This window comes from Mesoplodon densirostris, chromosome 2, assembly GCF_025265405.1.
Source record: "Mesoplodon densirostris isolate mMesDen1 chromosome 2, mMesDen1 primary haplotype, whole genome shotgun sequence".
Taxonomy (NCBI): domain Eukaryota; kingdom Metazoa; phylum Chordata; class Mammalia; order Artiodactyla; family Ziphiidae; genus Mesoplodon; species Mesoplodon densirostris.
Genome location: NC_082662.1, coordinates 185,768,247 through 185,780,591, shown reverse-complemented (window position 1 = coordinate 185,780,591; position 12,345 = coordinate 185,768,247).

The window sequence follows — 12,345 nt, the reverse complement described above, 5'->3', positions numbered from 1 at the left end:
GCTAAAACCAGCAGGATTAGGTGAAAGTCTGCAAGTAGCATAGTAAGACCTTTTCCCTAACTCAGTCTCCTTTCCAGGAGAAATGGCCAGCTCTCAAAGAAAACCTTCAGATCCTGACATTAAAGTTTGCTCCCCAGGGCTTCCCTGGTGGCACAGTGGTTGAGAGTCCGCCTGCTGATGCAGGGGACACAGGTTCATGCCCCGGTCCGGGAAGATCCCACATGCCGCAGAACAGCTGGGCCCGTGAGCCATGGCCGCTGAGCCTGCGCATCCAGAGCCTGTGCTCCACAACGGGAGAGGCCACAACAGTGAGAGGCCCGCGTACCGCAAAAAAACCCAAAACAAACCAACAAAAGTTTGTGCCCCGAAGAGATTCGCCTCCCCCCAGCCACATTATCCACTCGTTACAGCCAATGACTAAGAAGCCCCTTCCAAATATCCAGAGTTTAGAATGAGTTTTTAGATCCTAATATTATCTGACAGCCAAGGATCATCATCCATCAGGACAAAACCTCTACCAAGAGAGAGAAACAAACAAAATAAAATCCTCAAAATAGTATAAGGCAATAAAGGACATAGTTGAAAAGTTCATGAAGCTGTGAATAGTGTGCTTAAAATAGCAGAAGACATTACACCCATGAATTGTGAACTTAATATGGGTGTGTTCAGAAAAAAGTAAATGCAAAAGAGAAAAAGAAATATATATATAATTTTCGTGTTAGTGACATTTATTGAATCTTTATTTGCCATCTCTTTCCCCATAATCGCCATATACTAATACTAATACTATTTATTCAGTGCCCTATCGAATCATGTGGCTAATATCCTACTCCAAATCCACCAGCATCTCTTGACTGGACAACTCCGATAAAACTGAAGCAAATATACTTCCTTTTGGGAGTGGGGAAGAAATTACAGGGTGGAATATTTGAACAAAATCTCATGAATAAAATAACACAATTGTTTAGAAAATATATTTTTTTAATCTTTAATGAAAAATGAGAAAGTGACAAGATATTAAGGAATTACCAGATCATAATTTGTGTGAAAGTAAGAACTGAAAAAAGCACGCCACGCATAGAATCTACATTTGCTGTACAGCGTTTTCTGTTCTGATAGAATCTTGGGACCAGAATGACAACTATGAAATCCCTGGGCTTCAGTAGAGAGTATAATGGGAGACCCAACTCTAACTCAAAAATATAGAACTCAAGAAATATACAACCTCAGTGTAAGTGTGAATTAGAGATCACTCTTAGGGTACAGTAAATAAATTTTCCTTGATATTGAGTATGTTGGGGGAGAGGAGATGAATGATAATATATGATATAACCATTCACTGGTTAAGAAAATCATAATGGAAATTAGAAAATAATTTGAATTTATTGATAATAACCCACATATTATATTTTGAGAGACACATATAAATGGTCAAAAGAAAGACCAAAATATAGTAAAACATGACACTCAAGAAATTAGAAGAATAGTGATTTTTTTTAAGTTAGGAAATAATACAAATCAGAGCTTTTAGAAAAGTGAAGCATATTTTCTGATATGTCAGAAATGTAGTTCATTTCAGAAACAAAGTTTTGTTTTGTTAACTCAGTTTATGTAAAACATATGGCGAGACAGCTGTTTTACAAACTCCTTTTTCCTGGAAAACTGAATAATTAAGTAGAAAATAATGCACTTTGGGGCAAGAGCAAATCCAACAGGGACGATTTTAAAATATGGCCACATGACTAAAAGCACATCGGGATAAATCACATGGAGTTGGGCCAGTGTAGGAGCCTTTTATTTTTTTCCTCTTATTACCCACCCATAAAATATGAACCCAGTACACCAAGTAGCATAATTACATGTAAGTGAGTTGTAAATGACTAAATTTTATACCTGAGGCCAGAGCACTGGGGTAGGTGAGGGAAACAGAGTGATAGGCTAGAGGATAAGGAGAGAGGAAAGACAGAGAAATTGTAAAGTGCAAGGCTGCTGCACCCTCCAGAAATAAGGAGTAGTCAGGCCACATTGTGTAGACCCATAGTCAAGATTAAAGATTATTCTACCATTAGGTTAGTTTATGTGAGCTGAATAAAGGGGAGGGACGCTCTCAAATTCCAACCCATTGACACTAAGTGGGTTGTACTGGGAAACTTAAGCCAGAAAGAACTATTTATGCACTCTGATTAAAAGTGACTTGCTAGCACTATGAACACTTTCTGCTTTATAATGGGCTTTACTATACATTTCTTCCACAATTAAAGGAGTAGAATTTACACATATAAACTAGTTCTTATTTTCTTATTACAATGCAATCACCGTTAATTCAGGTAGGATTTTACTTAGAATGTCTAAATAATAGGACAGCTCTCTCTGTAAGAAGACTGACTGCTGGAGTGGATTAAAAGCTTTCAGAGAAATCCTCTACTCATTTGTATTAGAGTGGGAGAATCTGATTTTCCTTCCAACAGAAATTGCTATTTTATCCGCTTTGTGTTTCTAAAGGGCATCTTAAAATATCCTTGATTTAATGCTATTCCACTGTTATGAAACATTTATCCAGCTTAATTTTATAGGTTACTTTCTGATCTTCTCAAATACTATTTTCCATTTCAAATTATAACAAAAGTTCTTTTAGTAAAATTATATTATCAGATGATAGTCTATAAACAATGGTATTTTATACAGTTAAACTATGCATCTATTAATTTTCTCCTTTACTTTTAAAAATATTTCTATTTAGAAACTGATTTCATAAAATTATAAAGTCACTTCATGTTTATTCCTCTTCAAAATTCATATTTTGTAATTATTTGAGTGTATTAAATATACTGAAGTCAAGTAATATTAATACCTATATCATTACTATTATCATATTTTCTTCTCCAAACCTTCAAACTTAGAAAGAAATCAAAGTTTGGACATAGGACCAGACATAGGACTGCATCAAATAGTTTTACCTGAAGACAATTCATAAGTAAATTGAGATACCAAATAACTCTAAAATGGACATGTAGATAATGATAGTTTCTGGCTGTCTTCTGTGTTCTATACATATTTTTAATAATGCAATATGATGTTTTTAATGTAACTAAGATTATTTTCCTTTCCTCTGTTTTGAAGTAGGGGTGGGGTGGGAGGAGCTGGGAACTAAAGGGGATGTAAGCACAGCTGACATGCTGAAGGATCTATGAGGAAAAGCCCCGTGCTTCACATCCCAAAACTGAATCCCAGGAGGAAGAGGTAAACCTATCATAAACTCCATCAGAATCCCTGCCGCACTTGGGGAGAGTCCTAGAGCAGGTGGCCCGGGCAGCTCAGGGTGTTCAAGCCTAACAATGATTTTGTCCTTTGTTTCCACAGTTTCCCCTTTTGGGGGCAGTAACCCAGTATTCCCAGTCCTAAATTCTTAGTAAATATCCATCCACTGGATGTGTAATGTCTTCATTTTAGACACTCTGAAAGACAGTGGGCCTTGATGAATTATTATTGTAAGCAGGCACTAACCTTGACAAAACTGTTCTTCCACATGTGCTATTCTTACTTGAGTATTTATAGAGCCCCCAGGAGGCCCTATGCAACTCTTAATATGGCCATTGCTTTAGAAATCAGCCCCAAGGTGCAGAGAAAGCAGCAGGGGCAACAGTAACCTGTGACCACCCTGCTTCAGATTTATATCAGTTCTTCAACGTCGGCTACAATTTATTCTGCAGAAACATGGATTATCTCACCCTCCTAAAGACCAACACACTGGTCCAGTACCTTGATGGAATCATCCTCATTTTCCTGACAGAAACTCAGACAAGGAAATGACTCATATTTGGTAGATTGTTTAGTAAGATGTATTTGTTAGAGATGGAAAACAGACTCTAGTGGAGACTATATGTCTGATCATGAAGTGAAACGTGACAATGGGACCCTAGCTTTCCACTATGAATTGTGAATAATCTGATCAACAAAGCCGTAAATTAGGGCATTCCTAGCATCATTTCCTCATCAAATAGATCTCCTTTATAGAGACCTAGGATAAGCATGTGCCAAAGTCCAAGAAAGTTATATAAACAGCTGCTCACCTTTCCAAAATGCCCATATTTGCCATCCTGTCATCCTTCCCTCAACCTACAGTTAGGGTTTCTTGGGAGGGTGTGTTCACTATGATGGTTTAAGATGCAATGTGGGCTTTTAAAAAAAATTGTGATCCACTATAGCCAGTTAGACTCAAAGTCTCTGTGAAAGGTAATGTTTTCTATTGGGCTTGTGGAAAGTCTAGAAAGAAAAGTTACAGAGGAGACCACTACAGTTTTGAAGCAAAGACATGTATTCTCAACAAATTACATGTAGCAAGTGTTTTCACTTAACACAAATTTTCCCCTCACTGCAGCTGCCCTGTCTACTACCACAAATGAGTACCCAATATGCTAGAAGCAACAACTAAAAATGATCCTTACCTTAGTTAAAGAAATAAGGGACTTGTCTATTGCCTGAAGTAATAGATGAGATGCATAATTAGCAACATGGATGGATCCAAAAATAGAAAGTTCTTACTGAAAGAAGTATAAGATATTTAACAAAAAAATTTTATAGAAATAACAAAAATATGCACCCAAAATAGTAGATCCCCTTTTGCAAGAATATATTGTAATAAAAGTACATGAGAATGGTTCTTTTTATATGGGGAGAGGATAGTAAGTGATGACTATACAACTGAATCAATAGAATGAATGAATGTTTGAGTTAATGATTAAAAATCAATCATGGGCTTTGCATAAACTCCAGTGATTAAAAGGTGCTATGAACTTGGACATTCTTTTTAATCTGTGCATCTGATACCTAAGGGGAAAAAATAAGATCCATTTTTTTTTAATTTGAGAAAAGAGAAGAAGGCCTAGTGTAGCAATAAAATAGTAAATAAGAGGAAAGAGGTAGGATATGGCCTTAGGGAGGTTGGTAATGTCCTACTCATGTAGGTCATGGAAACAAATTTGACTTTTATTTTCTGATCTGAATTTCACTGTGATCTACTGGAAGATTTTAAGCATGAGAGGAACATTATCAGACTAAACCTACTGTAAAACACTCTGGTTACTGTGTAAAAATAGACTGCAGGGAAATGAAATTAAACAAAAGACAACAGGTAGGAAGCTTTCGATTCCTCTGATGAGACTGTCATGGTTGGTAACAGGGCTGGAGGACATAGTGAGAAGAGGATAAAAGTGATCATGTCACGTAACAGACTAAAATATGCCAATTACATCCAATATGCAGTTTTCTGATTGAAGTCCAGAAACTTTGAATGCTATCCTTAGCACTTCAGGGTTTGACTATGCCTACCACATTCCTTCAGTTTCTGAAATATTATCCTTCCTGGAAGAGGTGTTGCTTTGCTCATATCTTCATGCCTTTTCACATGCTGCTTCTTTAGCTTGGGAAAAATCTTCCCCCTGTTTTCTTGACTGGGCTGTCTCAGAATCAACGAAAATTCACTTCCTTTGAGATTTCCTTTTAAACTATCTCCATACCATGAGCAGTTTAGATTAGCTTCCGGTCTTAGTACTCCACTGTTAGTACGTGATTTCCTTTATAGTAGCACTTTTCTATTAATGTGGCTTTCATTGTGTGTAATTTTCACTTGTCTGATTTTCTAACTAGACTTTATAATCAGGAAAGATACATTTATATCTTTACATAGCACCTTAAATATAAAAGCCTTCTAATGAATATTTGATGATGAATGAATATTCAATCAAAAATAATTACCAAAGACTATTGCCATTTTTCTTTCTTTTTTGTGTGTGTTTTGCTTTAAATCTACATGTCTGTTTTGGGGTTTTTTTCTATAAAGTAGGACAATGTAAATGTGTAAATATGTTCAGATTGTTATGTGATGCTTGTCACAAAAATGGAATATATCAACATGGTCAGCTAAATAAGAAATATATGCAGGTATTTATTCATTTAGTCTATAAGAATAATACTCATTTACCAGCAGCTATACACATCACACTGCTAAGCACCATACAAGATAAAAAAAAAATTCTATCCTTACAAAATGGGACAACACTTTGGGATAAATGTAGAACATGAGACACATAACTTAAAACAAAACCACAGTGAACATAGAATTATAATAAAACTATAAAAAGATTTCCATGGGGCTTCCCTGGTGGCGCAGTGGTTGAGAATCTGCCTGCTAATGCAGGGGACATGGGTTCGAGCCCTGGTCTGGGAGGATCCCACATGCCGCGGAGCAACTAGGCCCGTGAGCCACAACTACTGAGCCTGCACGTCTGAAGCCTGTGCTCTGCAAAAAGAGAGGCCGCAAAAGTGAGAGGCCCACGCACCGTGATGAAGAGTGGCTCCCGCTTGACACAACTAGAGAAAGCCCTCGCACAGAAACGAAGACCCAACACAGCAAAAATAAATAAATAAACTCCTACCCCCAATATCTAAAAAAAAAAAAAAAAAAGATTTCCATGAAAAAGTAGAAATTGAGAAGGAATGCCATGTTTCCTTTTTTTAACTTGTCAATTACCATGTTCTTTATTTTATCATAAAACAATGAAAACTGTAAAGTGCTATACAAGTTAGGAGAGCACAAGCTGCGATAATAGATATACACTGAGTTTCAGTGATTTAATTCAGGGGATTGTTACTTCTCATTAACCCCAATTCTAATTGGTCCTGAGTGTGAGTGATGGAGTGGGAGTGGGGGTCAGGCAGTTCTACCCCATATAGACTAAGACCAGATCATCCAATGCTCTGATACTGTCCAGCCACTAGATAGGGGATGAGATCAAGTGATGGATGGGGTGGGAGGTTTTTAGAGTCAGATCTAGAAGCAGTATGCACATTATTCAAGTCATAGGATAATGGGATTAATGAATTATTATATTTGTGGCAGCGGCCACAAATATACATTGAGGTGCACTTAATAAAAGTAACTTTAATAAAATATAGATAAATGAAGGATTTAGTGAATAGTAAAATTCTGGAACAATTTGGGTTTTACCCAACTTATAAAAAATAAGAGGAAGCAATTCCATGAATCAAATACGATGAACCACAAGGAAAATCCTGTCCAAATACACATGAAAATATGCATGAACAAAAATACACAATAAATAATTGTTAAAGGAAATTACCTGAAATGTTTCATTATATCTGTAATAAAGGATTTTAAAAAATATGATTTGGTATGTTTCTGTCTCTGCAGATTTTTTTCTAGTTCTGTCAAATTTGGTGGTGCTCAAACCAAAATTTAAGAGATTATAAATTGTTAATAAACTTCAAATGTCAATTCCATTACATCTACAGTTCCACTTCATCACTCTGATGATATTACAGCATTATATAAAAACATAACAAAAAGGGATGAAATGATAAATGCAATAATAATTATGAGACACTATTTGAGTTAAGCTATTCAATGTTAAACTGGTTAATGGGCAAATCTCAGATGTTCTGTTCTGTGTTTTCCCCCTTTTTAATCTATTCTATTCCATTTTGAGCAAAGATTATTAAAACTTGCCTTCTAGGTTACTGATTTCTTTTCCTTTGCGGTATCTTGTCTGTTGTTTACACACTAAATGAAAGGGTTTTTTTCCAATTACCATATATTTTCTAGCTTTTTTATTTAGTTTTTTAATTAATTTAATTTCTGCTAAAATGATCTATTTGTTCATGCATGCTGTCTCTATTTTCCATTGTCTCCTTCAACACTTTTGAATAGTTATTCAAAGTCCCTATCATACAATTCCAAATCCTCAGTTTTTCTGTATTTGTTTCTATTGATCGTTTCCACTCATCCATGGGTTTACTTGCTTCTCTGCATTTCTCATATATCACTTGTACTGTATAGTGCACACTGTGTGTGAAAGATCAGTTGAAGTGGAAGTAAATGACATTTATGCCTAGAATGTTGCACATTGGGTCACTATGACTGTGTCTGATCTGTAGTTCTGAAGTGGCTCGAGTTTCTTGCAGTTTTAGATAGGTTCAGTTGACCACTTGTTTCAGATGTTGGGAGGGTGAGGTGACTTTTCCTTCAGCAGAACACAGAATGTGAAAACTGCTGAGACCCAGATGATTACAGTCTAACCAACAGCTTTCCAACTCTTGGGATATTTATTCTATCTTACAGTTTGCTTTCACATTGTTGTGTTCTGGGGGGTTCTCTTGCTCTGAAATCCTGTCCCTTAGGAGACCACTTTCACCCTGGCTTCTTTGACTCCAGCCTTTGGAAGGCTAGTGCAGTGCCCTCAGTGAGGGTCCAGAGTGTCTCTGAGCAATTCTGCCCTGCCTGGACCACTGGAGGTTCCCTGTCATACATGTGGGGAAGTCCTGAGGTGCTCTTCAGCAAGCTGCTGTGTTGCACTTGGGAAAACCCTTTGTAAACCAGGAAGGTGTATCTCAGCCCTCCTGCCCTGCTCCCAGCTTCTGTTTTGCCTCCCTGGGCACTTGGTGTAAGCCCATAGGACTGTGGGTGGGCGACAGCAGACTCACTTGGGGCTGAGGATACTTACTTGTCATTTCAGCATGGATATGCATATGCTACCATCGGTTCATTAAAAGATCACTTTATTTTTCCTTATTTCTCTCTGTGGTGGGTTTTTCCTTCTAGCATTCAACCAAAGATGAACACAGCCATGGGTCTATTTGTCTTTAATAAGGGATTATAACTACCTGGAACTTTGTACATGAGATCTTTGGATCCTCAGCCCTCTGATGGTTTTTAAATACTGTAATTTTGTAGCTTATCCTGCTTGTTACATACCCTAAATGGAAGTGGTAGTCCATAGAAGAAGGTTTTTAAGTTTACTTATTCATTATTTATTTCTATTTCAACAAATTGAAGAATATCTACAGACACTTAAAAAAAAATCTCAATCAGAATTTTGCTAAATTAAATGACCTGAAGATATGAAGTTAGCTAAACAGGCCATAAGAACAAAAATGAGAAATTCTGTAAGGATAAACCTCATGAATTTATAGATTTTTAAATTTTTACCCATTTACTTTTAAACTACAAAACCAAACTTACATTTTATCTCTCCTTTCAGCATCTACTCAAAAGTGGCTATTAGATTGTCTTATTTTGTGAAATATTTGAAATTATCATCTATTCATGGTCAGAAAAAATGTTTATTATACTAGATGACTGGAATTTGAACCTCTATCACCATGCTGATTGTGATTACATCATAAATACAAGATTTAAAATGCAGACTACTAAAGCTTTTAGATCTAAGTAAACAATTTTCTATTTTAGGATAAGAGCCCACCCTTCTAAAATTAACATTAAAATATAATTGTATTCATATTAATTGATGTGCCAATAATCACATCTATTGCTTCATCTTTTCTCCAAGCCCTATCATATAAATTAGAACATACACTATAATTTAAAGGAAATGGTGATAGATAATCACCTTAAGTCCTTAGGGTCCAACAGCATTTAATAGCATCTTTTTAAGCTTTTTAAGAGAATGTCAGTCTCAGGTTTATAAAAATATATATAGTAATCTACATTATCATTCTCCAGAATAGACATAGAGAGGAGACTTCTCACCTTAGGGACTGGTTTAAGTGAAGCTTAAATCACACCAACTGACTTGAGTATTCCCCAAAACGTCATGTCTATTCATATGCAGAATCAGTTAGATTCAGTCCAAGTGTCAGCAGACACAAAAGTGATTTTAAACTAGTTTTTTTTTTTCCTTAAATTTAGCTGGGGAGGATATCAAGGGCATGACACTCTTGTGTCATATCACAGGTCATTTGCATAGAATAAATATGCTTAGATAGGGCTGTTCAACCCCAAGATACATCACAGCCCTCTTCACAGGGATACTCCAACAACTGAGGAAAGGAAAGTTCCCTTAAAAACATAGCCGCCAAGTTAAAAAAAATAATAAAACTGAAGTAGGGAATTAGCATTCCTAGTGAAAATCAGTGCTTCGGTATAGAACTTACGGACTCAAATATTTATTTTTTTTAAACGAAGGATCCTGAAGGAGCACTGAAATATCTGAACATTAACTTCAAAAGCTACAACCTCAGAAGGAAAAGAAAGTGAAAAATTTACCCAGGAAAAACTTAGCTTCTTCATAGTTCCTATAAAAGTTATGTAGCATGATAGAAAATGTTTATAAAAATTATACACAATTATTTTAGAAATTTGAAAAATAACAGAGAAGAGGGTTCAGGATAAAAATTGAAAGTTATTTTTATCTTCATTTCTAAGATAACATCATTGTTTATATTTTATTTTCTTATAGAGTTTTCTATGTAAAATTTAAATTAATATGATCATATATATCTATATACCTATATTTCTCTCTTTACATAGATATCTGATATATATGTATGTACATAATTTTGTATACTTCCTCTCACATAATATAATCTTATGAATATGATTCTATGTCATTATTTTTCCACAAAGGATTTTATTTGCTACATAATATTTATTCAGTTAATTATACTTTTATTTACTTTTTTCTATTTGGGGATAATTAGGTTATTTACAATTTGCTGATTATTATATAAATAATAAAAATGTATATTTTGGGGCTTCCCTGGTGGCGCAGTGGTTGAGAGTCCGTCTGCCGATGCAGGGGACACGGGTTCGTGCCCTGGTCCGGGAAGATCCCACATGCTGTGGAGCGGCTGGGTCCCTGAGCCATGGCCGCCAAGCCTGCGTGTCCGGAGCCTGTGCTCCGCGGCGGGAGAGGCCACAGCAGTGAGAGGCCCGCATTCCACACACACACACACACAAAGCATATTTTGTAAATCTACTTCACATAAAACAACTGTTTTGTAAAAGGTTTGGTTCTATCTTTATTCTTTTCTTGAGAAATAGTACTGAAAGTAAAGTTATTGAGTCAAAGCCAAACATTATAGATATTTTAACATGTATGTTACCCATTTACAAATACTTTTCCAGAAAGATGATAGCAATTTACGATCTGATGCAATATGAGGGTGTCCGACTCATTATATTTTAGCATTTCTGTCATCACTTTTAATACTCACTAGTTTGGTTGTTTAAAAAAAAAGGATATCTCATAAGTTCTTTATTATTATCATTATAATGATGATGGTGATATTTAACGATTTATTTTCATTTCTTAATACTACCTACCTTTTTTGTTTGCATGTGCTTCACATGCCCCTGAACTGCTCAAGCAAAAAAATAAATAAATAACAACACTAGAGTATTAAACTTTTAAGCCCTTCACTACTGAAACCTCATTAAAAACCCTATCTACATGGGCCTCCCTGGTGGCGCAAGTGGTTGAGAGTCCGCCTGCCGATGCAGGGGATACGGGTTCGTGCCCCGGTCTGGGAGGATCCCATATGCCGCGGAGCGGCTGGGCCCGTGAGCCATGGCCGCTGAGCCTGTGCGTCCGGAGCCTGTGCTCCGCAACGGGGGAGGCCACAACAGTGAGAGGCCCGCATACCGCAAAAAAAAAAAAAAAAAAAAAAAAAAAAAAAACCCTATCTACTTAGTATTCTCTTTTCACATGTTCTTGGTCTTTAATAGATCACAGTTGGTTTATGTGATAAATGAGTATATGTTAATGGAATAAGAAATATACAAGTGCACCCTTGCAACCTGAAAGAAGGGGTCAGGCACCACAAGGATGTTATGCTGGTGCATCTGTCAGAAGAGCTGGGTGTGTGTCCTGCCTGTCCCTGAAGGCTTCCTGGCTTGGGCTTAGTGTAATTTCTTGAGTCTCTGTTTCCTTATAAATGAAATGGTTATATACAATCTATTTTTGTAAGAAGAAAATTGCAATGACTTAGTAAGACTCAAATGTAACAGTTTTTATCAAGTAAAAAAGAAAAAAAGTCTACCAGCGAATTTTATTTTAGTTACCAGGATCTCTTTGCATTTGTGTTCCTCTGTACCTGTAAACCCCTATACAGTATACAAATGGATGATTCCAATAGTGATTAATGTAGGTCTTTAGAGAGAGCATATTTTGTAGACACTGCCCTCAAATCATAGCACTGAAACAGCTCAAAGATATATATCCTATTGGTTCTGTTTCTCTGGAGAACGCTAATACATAAACAATATATGTATATATGTGAAAGTATGTTTAATGTAGAAACTCAATATTAAGTCACCTTTTGTTCTAATATTATCTGTTATACATTTAGATAAATCACATAATATTATTTTACCCTAATAATGATGTTTACTGATTTAGAAATTATTGTTGGGTTTAGCTTCCATTAAAATCACATTTATCATTTCCATGCAATGACATAAAACAATTTCAGAGTCATTGCTAAGTACAATTCTCTTTCTGATGATATAATCATCATAGTTACTAATCA